We start from the raw sequence: 17,855 nt of genomic DNA on the forward strand, positions 1-17,855 counted from the left end.
TTGTTAGTCATACTGTTGAATTATAGTTTGGTAACACCTCCTACGAGTACCCTGTTTATAATGTATTGTCATAATTGTCATTAATTGTCATAATGCCTTATGCTACATATAATGTAATGCATAACATAACTGTAATGTTATAGCTGCTCGTAAACATGTACAATCATTATTATCATTATACAGTAGATGATGAACAATCTTTTGATCTATTTGTTAATTTTCTTACTTTTTAACTACATTTTTGGGAAGGGCTCGTAAGCATTATTACGGTAAAGTTTACACTTGTTGTATTCAGCACATATGACAAATACAATTCGATTTGATTTAGAATTGAGCTTCATAGAACATTTTACTGAAGTGTTCTTTAATTTGCATTCTCTTTATGAAAGGCGTTTTTTTGTTAATGTGAAAAGAGTTGTGTATTTAGTAGGCTATGCATGAACAAAAATAAAATAACAAGCCACTATGGAAGTGCACAATATGTTGTTTGGAATAGTAGACAAGAGTTTAAGGCTTTGAGGGGAGAAAGCAAGCCGTCCATCTCAATTTGTAGGTCTGAGCTTCTTACACCGTGGGTGGGTCAATCGGTGTGAATTGTCCATGAACGCATCTGTCTTTCAATGGTAAGTGGATATTGATAACAGGAATGCAGACAAGTTACTGTCTGTCTCTGTGCCCATTTTGGGTTAATTGCAGGTGGGAAGGGAGGGTAATCAATTAGGTCAGTGAATCGTGATATATTATCTACCACGAGGGCATTAGTGTCACACATACCTTGTCATGCTGTGCAGAGATTGCTGTCTTATCTAACACGGCTTGTTTGGAATGTCTGCTAATGCTAAATCCTGCTGGGGGGTTTGATGTAAGAGGAACTGAAAGTAAACATGAGAAGCAGGTTTGTAGAGATGGATGTAACGTCTACTGAGGGCTGAGCAACAGACAGATCCTACAACACCAAATCCCACACACTGTTTGACCTTGAAGTCATGACTGCAGTGCATTCCTTTATGGATCTCATGTCCCAAAATCCTGATGTTTCAACCTAGTTTCAGATTAATAATATCCAGATTACCCAATGTGGTAGGCTATACCACATCAATTGATGTAATTTCAAAACACTTCAACTCATTGATGACTCACAAATTCAAAACCATCTGTGCCCATATCCACAAAGTGTTGATTTAGGATCAAGTCCCCCGTCTTATTCATTATAATAAAAGGAAAAACAGATCATAGCTCTTACTCTGCTTTGTGAATAAGGCTCTGCTTTAGCTCCATTGGTGACTACCCTTCATTGCCTATACAAAAAAGATTGCAGTTTGAAACTGCAGTAAAAGTGAACTGCAGTCAATTGGGATATTTTGGGATATTTTGGAAGCATTAATTGCAGAATAACTACTGCACTCTAACTGCAGTTACACTGCAAAATTACTGCAGTAAAAATAGTTAAATTTGGACGCAGTATTTGCAGCATACAGCAGTTATACTGCACTAACTGCCGTAGTACTGCACTCTGACTGCAATTTTTTTTCGTAAGGGTGACCTTCATATGAAGGATCACGTGCAGACCACTAAGTAACATCATTGCACGTTATTTCAAACAAATCCATCCATCTATGTCAGCCCTATCTGTGTAGTTGAAATGGTGCCATTGCTGTAACCACGGCAACTCCATCCAAGTCTAGTATTTCCGTGGTATATGGTATCATTTGACGGTTTACACTGTACGTAGTCTACCAGACAAATGGTTTGTCCGTCTGATATTGTAGGCTATAGCCTCCGTATTCACGTGGTTAGACCGACCCTACATTGGGTTACAGTCTCTTCTCTTACATTAGCAAGGTACTTTCGGATTTCTCTGTGATATGGGAGGGATGATGCTGAGGTGAGCGCAGCTTGCAACCAGTTTGTCAGAGCTCCGCATCAATCGTCGGATAGGATAGTAACATCACATTTGCTCAATGAGAGCATAAGGACACGAGAGAGGATACTGAATTTCGACCTGGTGCGATAACATTCCGTTCTATGTACCTCTATATAAGGTAAGACATTCATAATGACTCACACATTTGTCAATGTTAAGCGTTTACGCATACATTTTACACAGACAATGTTAACGAACAGCCTAATAATTACGCAGCTTTGGAGCACTATTGTTAACCGGCAGGGCGATTTTATTGAAGGACAGAGGCGCACGTTACAACAGCTGTTTGCTGGTCCTAGTATAAATGATGAGATAAAATGCTGATATTTCATTGCACGATGCAGGCTATAGGCGTACGCAAGACAAGGCCAGTATGTTTGCGTTTAGGCTATTTAATTTAAACGCAAATAGCCTAACGTTACTGACTGACTTAAACGTACATTTCCAGCAATGTTTGTTATTTAGTTGTAAAAATAAAGATTCTGCCGCAAGTAGTCTGTTGGTTAACTACGTTTGCGTCACGAAAAAAAATCGACGCAACAAAAAATGTAACATTCTGACAATAATTTATCTAGAAAATGATCGTCTCAACGCGCATATTATCCATGATGCTCTGCAGCACAAATATGGAGGTACTAATGGTACAACCCTAGTACAAAACAAACAAGTCTAAGCATCTAGGTGCCAGCCTCTTTCTCATATGGTAATGCGGTCAACCTGACTTAACAACCTCCTTGGACTGTGGCGTTGACGCAGGTGTAGGCATGTGAGTAGCCTGTGTCGCAGTCTTGTTGTGTACTTTTGTGGGTGTGGCTGAGTAAGTGTCCTGAGAATGTGACTGTGATCTCCTAGGCGAGGACTGCTGAGTCAGGGTGTCACTTAATAACAGTTCTGGACTACTCATGACTGGTGGTTCTGCTGATGTTGCTTTACTCAACAGTAACTGATATGTGTGCCTTTGACAGATGATGTCCTCTGCAGTCTGGACAGTGTAGGACACAGGACCAGTCGACCAAAGCAGGAACCCACTTTGGTTCTTTGAGGCAGTTCCTAGCTAAGACAGTTTTTCCAGCTCTGTCCTTTGCTCTGTCCTTTTCGTTCTGAGGTTGGAGTAGGTCGAAGCTTGTGCGTAGCTCTCGCTTCATGAGTCGCGATACAGGTGAAGCCTTGGTGGTTGCGTGAGGTGTGTTCCTGTAGGATAGCAGGAAGCTGTTCAAGCATTGGTGCAGTCTCCTTTGACCATGAGACGCTTTCAAGGCATGTTTCATCGTCTGTACGAACCTTTTTGCCAGCCCTTTGGTAGATGAATGATACGTCGCGGACCTGTTGTTTTGTATGCCATTCACATGTAGGAACATGGCCATTTCTTGGGACACTAGCTGCATTCTGTTGTTGCTAATGAGTGGTGATCCGAACCGACTAAACACTTCCCCAAGCTTCTTGATGTTATTCTCAGCAGTAGTAGACCTCATGATGGCAACCGTTTGCCATGAGGTTGCACGACCATGAGAAACATTCTGTCTTCGAATGGAACTGTGAAGTCGGTGTATGCGTTGCCATGCCTCCCCCGGCCAACCCCACGCATAAAAAGGTGCAAGTTGAGGTATGTTGTGACCCTTCTGACATGAGGAACATGTTTTAGCTTTCTCCTCAATGCTTCCATCCAGACTTACCATTAGGCAGGAGGGGCAATTGCTTTAGGCCTCACATCATCAAGAGGCCTCGTGAGCTGGGCATAGTTTAAAAAAATAATAATAGTGGTAATCTTTTTTTTATGAGGCCCCCCCTGCTCCACTCGAGGGGGGTTTTGCCTGGCCACTGTGCCCAGGTTAATGAGGCCGCATTGTTGACAAAAAAAGGCCCCCCCAAAAGTTTATGAATCCATTCAGCCAAATTCATAATAGATCAATAATTTATTTCCATGCATATTTCATATCAATATTAATATAATCCAAGTTTTAATAGTCAGGCTTGGGTTGGTTACTTTCTAAATGTAATCCGTTAGAGTTACCTGTCCAAAATTGTAATTACCAACATAACTTTTAGGTTACCCAAACTCAGTAACGTAATATGATTACTTTCCCCTTAAGAGGTGCAGGTTAGTAGCTGGCACAGCCACAAAGTCATAAAATCTGCTTTTAAACCTAACCTTAACCCGAACCTTAACCATACTGCTAACCCTAAACAGATGGCCCATCTAACCGAAATCGCTCAGATCCAATTCCAATTAATTTAATACCCTTGATCTTCAAGAATAGGACTTGGAAATATCGAATAGCCAACCTGTTTTATCTGAGCATAACCCCAAAACTAAGGACTAATTAGCCGACTCTGTTGTTTATGATTTTGTTGTCTCGGAGGACTGATTAGGTTCATTGCTTCGAGTGGGGGAAAAAATACTGCTCTTGGAATGGCATGCTTTGAGCACTACCGAAAAGTGCTAATTGCATAAGAAAAATGTATTCCAAATGCTGCATTTGCTATAGGCCTGTTGTTTACATTTTTGTTTGTGACACTTTGATATCTCAATAATCTGCAGCTGTTAGTCTATCAAAGTGCAAGTTGGAGTTTGAGCATCTGTCCGTTAGGTCTATGGATTTTTTTTAATAAGCACAAATTAGATTAAGCAATAAAATCATACAGTATGGAGCGCAATACTATGAGGGAGAAGGGAGAAGGGAGAGACTCAGAAGGGAGGAACTCAGACTCTTATTCCATAGGCTGGGATACGCACTATATGCGGCTGCTGCTAGAGCTAATTTTTCACTGGCTGTCCACTGGGGGGCGTAATCATTATTCTGATTCTGTTGCAAAACATTTCTTAAACCGACCGAAACGGGAAGGGACCTACCTGAATTTGTCCAATAGAAACTCTCCTTTTGCTCTGTTAGCTTCCGTTTGGTTCGTAAACAGTAAAAGTTTTCCCGTCATGAATACAACCCTGGTAGCAAAAACAATGATTGACAAGCAGTTTAAACTTCTTCAATTCAACCATTATTGGGTTAACAAATTAACATCCATCCACAACATCCACAATCTGTAAGGTGCAAATAGTTAAATGAGAGAGCAGGAGTGTGATTCACGTCAATGTGGCCTAGTTATCAATAATAAGTGATACCCATATCGCCGGTAGGCTACACCACTGCTGTCGTCCTTACCTCCAAGCATTTATTCCAGTTGGATAATCTTTGGATGCTAACAGCAGTTGCACAATTGGAAGACCTTCCGAAAGTATTCACACCCCTTGACTTTTTCCACATTTTGTTCTGTTACAGCTTGAAAAAAAAAATATTAAATTGAGTTGTTTTGTCACGGCCTACACACAATACCCCATAATGTCAAAGTGGAATTATGCTTTTACAAATGAATAAAAAATGCGTAACAAGTCACATAATATGTTTCATGGACTCTCACTCTGTGTGCAATAATAGTGTTTAACATGATTTTTGAATGACTACCTCATCTCTGTACCCCACACATACAATTATCTGTAAGGTCCCTCAGTCAAGCAGTGAATTTCAAACACAGATTCAACCACAAAGACCAGGAAGGTTTTCCAATGCCTAGCAAAGAAAGGCACCTATTGGTACTGTAGATGGGTAAACAAATAAATAAATAAAAAAAATTTAAAAAAAAGCTTAGTGGTGGCTATATCATGTTATGGGTATGCTTGTAATCGTTAAGGACTGGAGAGTTTTTCCAGGAGAAAAAAAGTATTGAATGGTGCTAAGCACAGGCAAAATCCTAGAGAAAAACCTGGTTTAGCCTGCTTTCCACCAGACACTGGGAGAGGAATTCACCTTTCAGCAGGGCAATAACCAAAAACACACTGGAGTTGCTTACCGTGAAGACCGTGAATGTTCCTGAGGGTCCGAGTTACAGTTTTGTTTTAAATCCATTTGAAAATCTATGGCAAGACCTGGAAATGGTTGTCTAGCAATGATCAACAACCAATTTGACAGAGCTTGAAGAATTTTGAAAATAATAATGGGAAGATGTTTCACAATTCAGCTGTGGAAAGCTTAGAGACTTACCCAGAAAGACTCACAGCTGTAATCGCTGCGAAAGGTGCTTCTATAAACTATTGACTCAGGAGTGTGAAAACTTTTGTAAATTAGATATTTCTGTAATGTTCAAGAAATGTGTTGAAATTTCTAATAACATGTTTTCAATTTGTCATTCTAGGGTATTGTGTATAGATGGTTGAGAAAAAACAAATTTTTAATCCATTTTGAATTCAGGCTGTAACACAACGAAATGTGGAGAGGGTATGAATACTTTCTGAAGGCACTGTAGCTTGGACTGTAGCCTACAAAAGCCAATTCCTGCTCTTTTCTTGCGATCCATCAAACACATTTGGCATGTCATCATAGTGGTCTCTGAAGTAGATAAAGGGCCTCATTGCTAAAATACCTAAGTAGCCCTTTAAACTTGCTCCTTTTTTCAATGTTAATTTGAATATCATTGAGAAAACAGAAAGGTCTCCAAAAACATATTTTCTGAATTGTTAAGTAATCCTACAAGTAATCGTTTAGTTTTTAAAACGTTTCTGTAATCTGATTACACTATTTTTGCTGGTGATGTAAAACAGGTTACAGTTTGTTTGTAATCTGTTCCATGTAACGGATTACATGTAATCCTCAATGAGGCCCTTTACATGTAATCTGTTACTCTCCAACCTTGATAATAGTAGAAACAAGTGTCATTAATCACCCATGGACTGGTTCATAATAATGAACTATTCCAGATCCAGATGCAATGAGGTTCTTTTAAGATGTAATTTGTCTGTTAAAATTCAGTAAATTAATGCATTTCTTTAGTAAAAAGACAGGTGCTGCTGATAATACTGCCAGCGTCGTCAAGACAGAATCAGAGGACATGTATGTGTAGCTCATGTATCTGATGCTGTCTGGCCAGAAAGACTGGCCTCTGCCTGGGCCTCCAAATCACCAAGTCCACCCCTGGCCACCAGAAGTAGCTTTGTGTGATTTCCATCATGTGAACCATTCCATAATGACTTGAGTGTAGCTGTTGCAAAAGGGGTTTCCTCACCGAAGGCGGAATGATAACTCTCCTCCCCCACAGAAGACAACCGGACTGTACTGACAGCTCAGTTCTCCTGGAAAGGTAAAGTTTCAGTTCCGTGGCATCCCTTGCAGCTCTGCCTTTGATGATAAGTCGTTTCTGGTGTTTCTGCGCACTTGTGTTGAAGTGACTGGTGCATTTTCCACTTCTCTGAAGTAGAAAATGTCTACTTGGCGTGACTGTTGCAATATAGTTCTGACTTGCAGTTCTTGATATCGTAGGTGTGTACTGACAACAACAAAACCCATCTTTGCATTCTGCTTACAGTAAGTGATGTAATCCCTGTATACGGTCCAAAGATGCACGCCAGTGGACGATGATCTGTAAGAAGGGTGAACTTCCTCCCGTACAGACACTGGTGAAACTTACGCACTCCAAAAACGATGCCTAGGGCTTCCCGTTCTATTTGTGCATTGTTATTTGTTCAATGTTCTCGATGCGAAAGCGATCGGCTTCTCTTCATCTGAAGGCATGATATGGTAATGACTAGGGATGGGTATCGTTAAGATTTTAATGGTACAGTGCCTTGTGAAAGTATTCGGCCCCCTTGAACTTTGCGACCTTTTGCCACATTTCAGGCTTCAAACATAAAGATATAAAACTGTATTTTTTTGTGAAGAATCAACAACAAGTGGGACGCAATCATGAAGTGGAACGACATTTATTGGATATTTCAAACTTTTTTAACAAATCAAAAACTGAAAAATTGGGCGTGCAAAATTATTCTTTTTTTAAAAATTATTTTTCCTGCAAATGAAAGTACAGTGGTATACATGTAGAGCAAAACGTGTGGGGTATGCAGGTAGGCTGCAAAAGGACTAACAGTCCTTAGTAGTTCTTCTGGAGAAAGATCAACATATTTGCCTTCTCTGGCAGAAGTCGGGACGTCTCCTGACTTATTCTGTTCCCTGCAGTCGAAAATACCCTCTCGCTAGGGGTGGAGGAGGCTCGAGCACAGAGGTAGATTGTTACAATGTTTGTGAGGAGGGACAGAGTAGCTCTCTTCTCCCACCGTCACAGGATCTTCAGCCATGGGGATGGGAGGCAGGCCTTTGTAGAGCTCGACCTCTAGGTCAACACGCTCGCTGAGGGTGCAAGGTGTCCTGTTGGATCGTCAACCTCAACTCCCTGTTCTCCTCTGAGAACAGCTCCTCCAAGGCACTCCTTGTTTTGTACAACAGAGGGACTGGACTGTCTCCTCCATTTCCTTTCCTTCAGATTGCTCCTGGTGTTGCTCCTGTCACATTGGCCTCAACAGTTGCCTTCTTTAGCCTGTCCCAGGTGGTGTCACTCACCCTTTAATTCTGGGGTCCATTGCTGTGGCCTCATGCAGGAAGGCTTGAATGTCCTCATCCTGATAGCACTCGGAGAGATTCTCCCACACCTTCACTTTGATGGTTGCCACAAACGTTATGACTTCATGCTTCACAGTGAAGTGCTCTTCCAGTTTTTGGATGATGGGTATGATCTGTCGACAGGTGGCATTCTTTTCACATGGCACACACAGTGTGGATGTATAGAGGATTGTCAAACTCCTCAGCCTTATGGAAGGTTGTCCTTGGTCATTGCTTTTCGCAATTGTGGGTCCAAGGCTGCTGCTTGGATCGCTGGAAACTGATCCATGAATCTCTCTATCATTAGATAGAGCGAGTTCCATCTGGTCTTGACATCAAGGATGAGTAAGTGTTGCGGAAGGCCTGAAACGACAACAAAAAACAACATGCATTTAATTACAGCACACTTGAATATTGAATTAAATTGTTACATTTGGGAATTTCAAAATAATACTTTAATAGATTGAACTGGCTTCTTACCAAGGAGCTGCTGCTTTTCCTTCAAGACTGTTTAGAACATTGAGGATCTCTTGAATTACACGGCCACTGCTCTGATTCGGGCTGCCCATTTATCAATTGAAGTAATATTGTCGATTTTCTTCACTGCCAGATTCAATGTGTGTGCAAAGCATCCTATTTTGATGGCAACATCCATATTGCCAGCATTATCAACAGTCACAGCTACAATCTTGCTCTGGCACTACTTCGCCAGTTTGCGATTTGTACACTGCCCTGGTATGGGGGACCTTCTGTTTTACACTGCCCTGGCTTGTGTAGTGCACCGTGACAGTGAGATAGTGGTCCTGACAGAGGCTGGTCCACCCGTCTGATGTGATGGCCAGCTTTGGCACATCCTTCAGCTCAGTGATCACATTGGCCTTTTCTACACCATACCAGGTAGGAATTATTGTGTCACTGAGGTAATTCCTGGAGGGAGGGGTATATTTGGGGTTGAGTGCCTTGCTTATCTCCCTACAGTAAAAAAAAGATAATTCAACACATGAAAACAATCATTATTGTGTTGTTGTGTATTGTGGAGTGATGGGACTAACATATAAACCTTTTATACGACTATATCCTAAAAATGAATACAACTCAATATATACTGACATACTGTTACCTAAAGCCCTTGGACTCTACTGTTGCAAATGGGTGTAGGCCTTTCACTATGAACTTGGTTAAGGCTAGGTGGCACTCATTCACCCTCTCCTCAGTCATCCTCCCACTAGCTGCCAGTGTGAAGGGGCTTTTGGCTTGGACCAGCGCAATTAAAGGGAGGAGTGGGTTGCTTCATTGTGGCTGCAACATTAACAAAAAAGTGACAAAGTCTTTAAATGGGTGATTGAATTTATGAACGCACCCATAGCTAAACAATTAGCTGGCTAATGGTTACTTTTGATCATGAACCCATGTTCGCATAATTTAGTTAACTCTGTGTGTGGGCTCTAGGCTGCTAGCATACATACCTAACGTAGATTGGGCAACGAGTGATGAACTAGGAGCTAGGCAGTCAAAAATTGTGCATTTCTCTGCCTGTACATGATGCACCTTTGATAGATGTTTGGACAGATTACAAGCAAATGTCTTGTTGCACTTGTGGCAACGAGCATTGTCCGCATCGACTCTGAAGTGTTACACACTTTTGAACGTTTAGTTCTCTCTCTCTCTACCATCGTCACTAATTAAGAGCAGGCTCTTTTGTGTGTGTGTGTGTGTGTGTGTGCGTGTGTGTGTGTGTGTGTGTGTGTGTGTGTGTGTGTGTGTGTGTGTGTGTGTGCTGTAGCGTGTGAGAGACACAGGCTCCACGCGAGAGAGATCTCTCTTCTGGATTGGGAATAGCGAAAATGCATCATAGACTAATGTTTTCATCCTATTGCAAATTAGAAACAGTTGGTGAGACAAAATGTGCAAGATAATGTTTATGTAGCAATAATAAATAGGAAATGTATTTTCTTAATTTCTCCAGTACCGAAAGCAGAACCGATAACGTGGGAGCTTATCGATACTACGGTCTTTCATAATTTAGCCCCGGGGCCTGTTTAATACCGGGTTTCGGGACCCATCCATAGTAATGACTGCTCCCACACCATAGGGACTAGGATCACAAGCTAGTTGTATTGGCAATGACCGATCAAAGTGTTTTAAGTGCCTCATTTCAGGAATGTTTGCTTGGTTTTCACGAATACTTCCTAGCATTGTTCTGTCCATTTCCATGTTTTGTCCTAACAAAGCAACTGATGCATACTACATATAAAGTGTACATAGTAATTCAGTAACCCCAGGAAAGAACACAGTTGACTGACTTTCTGAGGAGCAGGGGCGTCCAAGATGGCCTTGACCTTAGACAGAGCCTTGTGAAGGCCCATAGCATCGACAACTTGTCCAAGGTATTCAACTAGGGATGTGACAAATGGACAAATTTTCTTAACGTTTAAACACCAATTTTTTTAAAATCGGTTTTCCGTTAAAAAGATAATACAAATTCATACAATTCTACGTGAATTCACAATAGAGCTGCGATGCTGCCAGCAATGATTTGGGTTTCACGCACGGTTTGGGTCCCTTTCAGATCGTTAATCATTGCACATGTACTACCATTATTGTACCTCAATTCCACCTCTCAAAGTTTTAATTTCCTTATCATTTAACTTATCAACCTATTGCCATACAGGACTTTGCTGCTGTCGCTTGCCTTTCTCTGACATTTCTCCAACTGTTAGCGACAATGCCGAAAATCATTTATTCCTTGATTTCTTGCATATCAACTCCCGGTGTCAACTCACATTTCGTGTCAAGATTCAATTCCGCTTGTTATCGACTCTTAAGATTAAGTGTTTTTGGAATGGAGGAGACTGATTAGTTTCCATACTTCCAAGAACACAAACACTTGCATCTTTCATAGCGAGCTAGCGAGTGACAGAGAGAGAGGGGAGGGGCACAGTATAGGCAGGTTGGCCACCAGGCAGACAGTCAGAACCGTGCACTCGGCCTATCTATTGCTATGGAATGCTGTATCTTACAATTTCTTGGCTTGTCTCACAACTTCAGTAAAAGCAGGGCCTATCATCAATAAATAGGCTACGATATTCTACACGCAACAGACCGAATAATGAACACACACTGGCAAAGAGAGAGAGCAGGGTTGCAATCATTAGTCCAAACAGTTTGCAACTAAAACAAGAGTTTCTATAAGACAAATTCTTGTAGATCCCTCCCAGTTTTGTTATGTTTGCTTCTGTTCCTAAACTTTTTACAATGGAATTGGTGTAATGAATACGCCACAGGTGAGCCAGCGCGAGGGAGAGAGAGGATGTTGTAGGCAGAAATAACCATGGTGCGCATATGTTTTGGTAATCTGAACCTTGCAATGTCTCATCTTGCATGCCTCACAAATTCACCAAAGTAGCCTAAAGTTCGCCTGTTCCTGAAGTTCACCTCTCTGGTATTATTTAAATTATACAACTTTACCAGGTCGCAAAAGCCCATAGTATATATAGTTAGGCTATAACTCAGAAAATAATATGTTTTGTGATAACTGCACTGTGATTTTAATTTTGTTGGGTGAAGTTATAGATTTGTCTTCACGTTAAGGTTCCCAATGTCATTTAAACGTTTAAATGTTCACGCCCCTATATTCAACTGATGATTGGAAGAATGCACATTTGACCTTAAGAACTCGTCCTTCAATCTCTGTAAGGTTGCATCCAAGTTCTGAAGATGGTCCTCTTCATCATCTTTTCCAGTGACGAGGATGTCATCCAGGTAGCATTGCACTCCTGGCAATCCACTCAAGATCTGACTCATTGCCCTCTCGAACAGCGAGGATGCACTACCAAACGGTTGACGACAGTACCTGAAGATCCATTTGTGTGTCACGACGGTCAGCAGCTCTTTTTACTTTTCATACACAATCATCTGCGAGTAGGCTTTCCAGAAGTCAATTTGGCTCAACTTTGACCCTAAGCCTGCGAAAAGGTTGTCGATGTGTGGTAGCAGATACTGCTCAGCGGACAACACAGGGTTAACTGTGTGTGTTTCTGAATATGCATACTACCGTGCGCCACACTCTCATGCTCCAAGTGCATTCTTCGAGGACGTTCTTGTGAGGACGAGAGTGTGGAGAACGCATAAAACATTTCATTTGACAAGCACTCGCACTACCCCTACTGTATTACCTCACGCTGCATCTCCCCATTCACTGACCCTTCTTCCAGCCAGGACAATGCCTCAATAGAGATGAAACAAGAAAGCAAACATTATACTTTATTATCAGCAAGATAATCTCAGCCAAAAAATAAGTCCTCTCACTGTCTACTACGTTTATTTTCAGCAAACTTAACGTGTAAATATTTGTATGAACATAACAAGATTCAACAACTGAAACATAAACTGAACACGTTCCACAGACAGACATGAGACTAACAGAAATATAATAATGTGTCCCTGAACAAAGGGGGGGGGGGGGGGTCAAAATCAAAAGTAACAGTCAGTATCTGGTGTGGTTACCAGCTGCATTAAGTATTTGCAGTGCAGCTCCCCCTCATGGACTGCACCAGATTTGCCAGTTCTTGCTGTGAGATGTTACCCCACTCTTCCACCAGGGCACCTGCAAGTTCCCGGACATTTCTGGGGGGAAAGGCACTAGCACTCACCCTCCGATCCAACAGGTCCCAGACGTGCTCAATGGGATTGAAATCCGGGCTCTTCGCTGGCCATGGCAGAACACTGACATTCCTGTCTTGCGGGAAATCATGCACAGCACAAGCAGTATTGCTGGTGGCATTGTCATGCTGGAGGTTCATTTCAGGATGAGCCTGCAGGAAGGGTACCACATGAGGGAGGAGGATGTCTTCCCTGTAATACACAGCATTTAGATTGCCTGCAATGACAACAAGCTCAGTCCGATGATGCTGTGACACACCGCCCCAGACCATGACAGACCCTCTACCTCCAAATCGATAACGCTCCAGAGTACAGGCCTCAGTGTAACTTCCTTTGACGATAAACGCGAATCCGACCATCACCCCCGGTGAGACAAATTCGCCAGTCCTGTCTCGTCCAGCGACGGTGGGTTTGTGCCCATAGGCGACATTGTTTCCAGTGATGTCTGGTGAGGACCTTTCTCACAACAGGCCTACAAGCCCTCAGGCCAGCCTCTCTCAGGCTATTGAGGACACTCTGAGCACTGATGGAGGGATTGTGCGTTCCTGGTGTAACTCGGGCAATTGTTGTTGCCATCCTGTACCTGTCCCGCCGGTGTGCTGTTCGGATGTACCGATCCTGTGCAGGTGCTGGTACACGTGGTCTTGCCACTGCGAGGACGATCGGCTATCCATCCTGTCTCCCTGCAGCACTGTCTTAGGTGTCTCACAGTACGGACATTGCAATTTATTTCCCTGGCCACATCTGCAATCCTCATGCCTCTTTACAGCATTCTAAGGCATGTTCATGCAGATGAGCAGGGACCCTGGGCATCTTTCTTTTAGTTTTTTTCAGAGTCAGTAGAAAGGCCTCTTCAGTGTCCTAAGTTTTCATAACTGTGACCTTAATTGCCTACCTTGGTAAGCTGTTAGTGTCTTAACGACCGTTCCACAGGTGCACATTCATTCATTCTTTATGGTTCATTGAACAAGCATGGGAAACAGTGTTTAACCCCTTTACAATGAAGGTCTGTCAAGCTATTTGGATTTTTACAACAGGGTCCTGAAAAAGGGACGTTTCTTTTTTTGCTGAGTTCCTATGTGAATCGTAAACTTGCTTGTTAACAAGCAAAAATTATCTAAAGCTAATGTTATGCAAGGTAGATGTCAATTCTTTGTGGGTGGCTAGCTAAGAGTTCTTCATGTTTAGCCAGTTAGCCCGATTGACTTACCCATTCACTGAACCGTTCTTATTCAAGCCAGCAAAATGGGTATTGTACAGTGGGTATTGTAGGCAGGTTACCATGCCAAAATTAACACAGCATGTACAGTTGAAGTCGGAGTTTACATACACCTTAGCCAAATACATTTAAACTCAGTTTTTCACAATTCCTGACATTTAATCCTAGTAACAATTCCCTGTCTTAGGTCAGTTAGGATCACCACTTTATTTTAAGAATGTGAAATGTCAGAATAATAGTAAGGGGAATGATTTATTTAAACTTTTATTGCTTTCATCACATTCCCATTGGGTCAGAAGTTTACCTAAACTCAATTAGTATTTGATAGCATTGCCTTTAAATTGTATAACTTGGGTCGAACATTTCGGGTAGCCTTCCACAAGCTTCCCACAATAAGTTGGGTGAATTTTGGCCCATTCCTCCAGACAGAGCTGGTGTAACTGAGTCAGGTTTGTAGGCCTCCTTGCTCGCACACACTGTTTCAGTTCTGCCCACAAATGTTCTATTGTCACGTTCTGACCTTTATTTCTGTTTTGTATTTATTTAGTATGGTCAGGGCGTGAGTTGGGTGGGCAGTCTATGTTTGTTTTTCTATGTTTTTTGGCAGTTCTTTGTTTTCGGCCTAGTATGGTTCTCAATCAGAGGCAGGTGTCATTAGTTGTCTCTGATTGAGAATCATACTTAGGTAGCCTGGGTTGCACTGTTTGTTTGTGGGTGATTGTCTATGTTGATGGCTTGTTTCAGCACAGGTCTCATTTTGTAGCGTCACGGTCGAATTTGGTTTATTGTTTTTGTTACTCGTTTGTATAGTGTTCAGTCTTTCTTGATTAAAGATTTGCCATGGACACTTACCACGCCGCGTATTGGTCCTCAGATCCATCTCGTCTCTCCTCTTCAGATGAAGAGGAGGACGGCCGTGACATCTATAGGCTTGAAGTCAGGGCTTTGTGATGGCCACTTCAATGCCTTGACTTTGTTGTCCTTAAGCCATTTTGCCACAACTTTGGAAGTATGCTTGGGGTCATTGTCCATTTGGAAGGCCCATTTGCGACCAAGCTTTAACTTCCTGACTGATATCTTGAGATGTTGCTTCAATATATCCATATAATTTTCTTCCCTCATTACGCCATCTATTTTATGAAGTGCACCAGTCCCTCCTACAGTAAAGCAACCCCACAACATGATGCTGCCACCCCGTGCTTCACGGTTGGGATGGTGTTCTTCGGCTTGCAAGCCTCCCCTTTTTCCTCCAAACATAACGATGGTCATTATGGCCAAACAGTTCTATATTTTGTTTCATCAGACCAGAGGACATTTCTCCAAAAAGTACCATCACCAGGCTTTTTTATTGCGGTTTTGGAGCAGTGGCTTCTTCCTTGCTGAGTGGCCTTTCAGATTATGTCTCTATAGGACTCGTTTTACTGTGGATATAGATACTTTTGTACCTGTTTCCTCCAGCATCTTCACAAGGTCCTTTGCTGTTGTTCTGGGATTGATGTGCACTTCTCTAGGAGACAGAACGCGTCTCCTTCCTGAGCGGTATGACGGCTGCGTGTTCCCATGGCATTTATACTTGCGTACTATTGTTTGTACAGATGAACGTGGTACCTTCAGGCGTTTGGAAATTGCTCCCAAGGATGAACCAGACTTGTGGAGGTCTACAATTCTTTTTTCTGAGGTCTTGGCTGATTTCTTTTGATTTTCCCATGATGTCAAGCAAAGAGGCAATGAGTTTGAAGGTAGGCCTTGAAATGCATGCACAGGTACACCTCCAATTGACTCGAATTATGTCAATTAGCCTATCAGAAGCTTTTAAAGCCATAAGATAATTTTCTGGAATTTTCCAAGCTGTTTAAAGGCACAGTCAACTTAGTGTATATGAAACTTCTGACCCACTGGAATCGTGATACAGTGATTTATAAGTGAAATAATCTGTCTGTAAACAATTGTTGGAAAGATTACTTGTGTCATGTATAAAGTAGATGTCCTAACCGACTTGCCAAAACTATAGTTTGTTAACAAGAAATTTGTGGAGTGGTCGGAAAACAAGTTTTAATGACTCCAATCTAAGTGTATGTAATTTTCCGGCTTCAATTGTATTTATTAACATATCAAGATAGAATATTGCAGTCAGGTAACATATGAGGTGTATTTGCTCTCGCTTCAGCTCAAATAATGGCCCCATTTGCATAATTTGTATGTGATTGCGTCATATTTCTGTTGAAGCTTGCATCGATACATGCTTCAAAATATATACAAACGGAGTACGCATTTGGGAAGTGCCCTCCATGATCCGAGCTATTTTAATTTCTGCAGGCTCATTCAATGTGCCGCTTTTTACCACAAGCTCGGTGTTCATTGTCCTTACACAAACATGTAGACACCTGATGTCCCGATTTCCCCGTCTCTGATTTTCTGTTACTATGTACAATTTTTGTGATGAACTCAACTGGTGAGCCTCTTTAGCAGCTCGTTCCATGGAAACACTGACTTCAATAGCCTTTGCCAAGGTCTCCCTTTTCCTGATTTCTCTGTGGAACCTTTTTATTTAACAAGGCAAGTCAGGTAAGAACAAATGTTTATTTACAATGACGGCCTCGGAACATTGGGTTAACTGCCTTGTTCAGGGGCAGAACGACATATTTTTACTTTGTCAGCTTGGGGATTCAATATTGCAACCTTTCGGTTACTGGCCCAATGCTCTAACCACTAGGCTTCCTGCTGCCCTGGTTTTGGTGAAAAGTGTCCTTTAAGTATTTCCACAATTAATTTTTTATTTTTTTGTTTCACCTGTATTTAACCAGGTAGAATAGTTGAGAACAAGTTCTCATTTGCAACTGCGACCTGGTCAAGAAAAAGCAAAGCAGTTCGACACATTCAACAACACAGAGTTACACATGGAATAATCAAACATACAGTCAATAATACAGTAGAAAAAGTCTATATACAGTATGTGCTAATGAGGTAGGATAAGGCAGGTAAGGCAAACAATATAGCAATTAAACACTGGAATGGTAGATGTGCAGAAGATGAATGTGCAAGTAGTGATACTGGGGTGTAAAGGAGCAAGATATATAAATAAATACAGTATGGGGATGAGGTATTTGGATGGGCTATGTGCAGGTGCAGGGATCTGTGAACAATATCCCCATACGTCTTATTACCTGGCCTGTCTAGCTTTTGCAGGCGGCATAGTAAATTAAATGTCTTTGGTCCCATTACACAAAAACATGTGCAACTATTTTATCCTCCAACAATAACGCTTCCATCCACAGTTTTTATGCGAGTAAAGTCATGCTGTATAAAAAAATCTTATGATAAACTTCATAGGGTGGTGAAAGTGTGCAGTGATCTTGATGCTCCTTTCCAATAAATATCTAGGGTCTTATTTTAGTGACATGATGATCGATGCTTGACTGCAGTTTGACAAATAAAAATATTATTGTTCTTAGGCTATCCATAATAATCTCATGTAGACTCGCACAACCTAACCTACCTGAACTGTATCTGCTAGCTGTTGGCTAGAGCGCACGTGCCAAGACCATAGTAGGCACACTTGCTATTTAATGCAACGGTTGTTGTGACAAAACTATCTGTAGAGTTGAAAATGCAATGGAAACATATTCAAGAT

General features: G+C 41.7%; 1 protein-coding gene across 3 annotated transcripts in view; it reads left to right on the forward strand.

Moving 5' to 3' along the window:
* Window positions 1–1,694: 1,694 nt before the first annotated feature.
* The window catches only part of LOC110500322 (sodium/potassium/calcium exchanger 2), a 194,415-nt gene continuing 178,254 nt past the window's right edge, over window positions 1,695–17,855 (forward strand). For 2 of the 3 annotated variants that reach the window (XM_021577626.2, XM_021577627.2), the window contains exon 1: window positions 1,696–2,042. The gene's annotated coding sequence lies outside the window, so the exon portion shown is untranslated. Of the gene's footprint in view, window positions 2,043–17,855 lie in introns of all 3 variants that reach the window. The other variant, XM_021577628.2, reaches the window with a different exon arrangement.

This window comes from Oncorhynchus mykiss, chromosome 21 (assembly GCF_013265735.2).
Source record: "Oncorhynchus mykiss isolate Arlee chromosome 21, USDA_OmykA_1.1, whole genome shotgun sequence".
Taxonomy (NCBI): Eukaryota; Metazoa; Chordata; class Actinopteri; order Salmoniformes; family Salmonidae; genus Oncorhynchus; species Oncorhynchus mykiss.